This window comes from Cebus imitator, unplaced genomic scaffold (assembly GCF_001604975.1).
Source record: "Cebus imitator isolate Cc_AM_T3 unplaced genomic scaffold, Cebus_imitator-1.0 Scaffold85, whole genome shotgun sequence".
Taxonomy (NCBI): domain Eukaryota; kingdom Metazoa; phylum Chordata; class Mammalia; order Primates; family Cebidae; genus Cebus; species Cebus imitator.
The window spans coordinates 374,177-375,338 of NW_016107400.1; the positions used below are offsets into that span (position 1 = coordinate 374,177).

The following is a 1,162-nucleotide window of genomic DNA, read 5'->3' on the forward strand; positions in this document are numbered from 1 at the left end:
TAAAAATGTATCTTCTTCCTTTACCACCACCATTGATGATTCAAGGAACACAGAGAAAATCAAGACTGTGACTGGGTGCAGTGGCTCATGCCTGTAATCCCAGCACTTTGGGAGGCCAAGGTGTATGGATCACAAGGTCAGGAGTTTGAGACCAGCCTGGCCAACATGGTGAAACCCGGTCTCTACTAAAAATACAAAAATTAGCTGCGCGTGATGGTGGATGGCTGTATTCCCAACTACTTGGGATGCTGAGGCAGGAGAATTGCTTGAACCGGGAGGTGGAGGTTGCAGTGAGCCGAGATCGCACCACTTCGCTCCAGCCTGGGTGACAGAGCTGTAATTCCTCAAGTCGATAATCTAAATCTAAAGGCCAAGTGTAATTGAGTAATAATATGAACCTATTATGGCTTTGTAATTTTACCAACAGTAACTCCTCAAAGCTTTCAAAAGCTAAAGCTGGACCTTTTAAAAAACTATCTTCAATTACTTTCCATTCAGGAATATCTGGTAACTTCTTGCCTCAAGCTGGAATTACCTGAGGTTGGGAGTTCAAGAATAAGTTCAGCTCAAGCTGGAATCACTTCAAAGCATGTATTCTGAAGCAGTGTAAGGTTAAAAGAAAAAATAATGTTGCCAATCTACTCAAATACATGCAACTTTCAATAAAAAGAATCTCTTTCAGAAAAAAATTTCAATTAGTAGGACAATATTCTTTCACAACAAACATCTAGAGAGGCAAACCATGACTTACGTACGGAATTTTAAAACATTTTTAGTTGTGTGGCTATGTAGTAGGCGCATATAATTTATGGTGTGCATGAGATACTCTGATAACAGACAATGCACAATAATTACATTAGGGTAAATGGGGTATCCATCACCTCAAGCATTTATCCTTTCTTTGTGTTATAAACAATTCATTTATATTCTCTTTATTTTATTTTTTTTTGAGATGGAGTTTCGCTCTTGTTACCCAGGCTGGAGTGCAATAGCGCGAACTCGGCTCACCGCAACCTCCGCCTCCCGGGTTCAGGCAATTCTCCTGCCTGAACCTCCTAAGTAGCTGAGATTACAGGCACGCACCACCATGCCCAGCTAATTTTTTGTATTTTTAGTAGAGACGGGGTTTCACCGTGTTGACCAGGATGGTCTCGATCTCTTG

General features: G+C 41.1%; 1 protein-coding gene and 1 long non-coding RNA gene across 6 annotated transcripts in view; both read right to left on the bottom strand.

Moving 5' to 3' along the window:
- AP2B1 (adaptor related protein complex 2 subunit beta 1) overlaps positions 1 to 1,162 on the bottom strand; it is a 141,280-nt gene that overhangs the window by 127,429 nt on the left and 12,689 nt on the right. The gene's annotated exons all lie outside the window — the stretch shown is intronic.
- The window catches only part of LOC108308425, a 13,211-nt gene that overhangs the window by 5,639 nt on the left and 6,410 nt on the right, over positions 1 to 1,162 (bottom strand). The window lies entirely within an intron of this gene.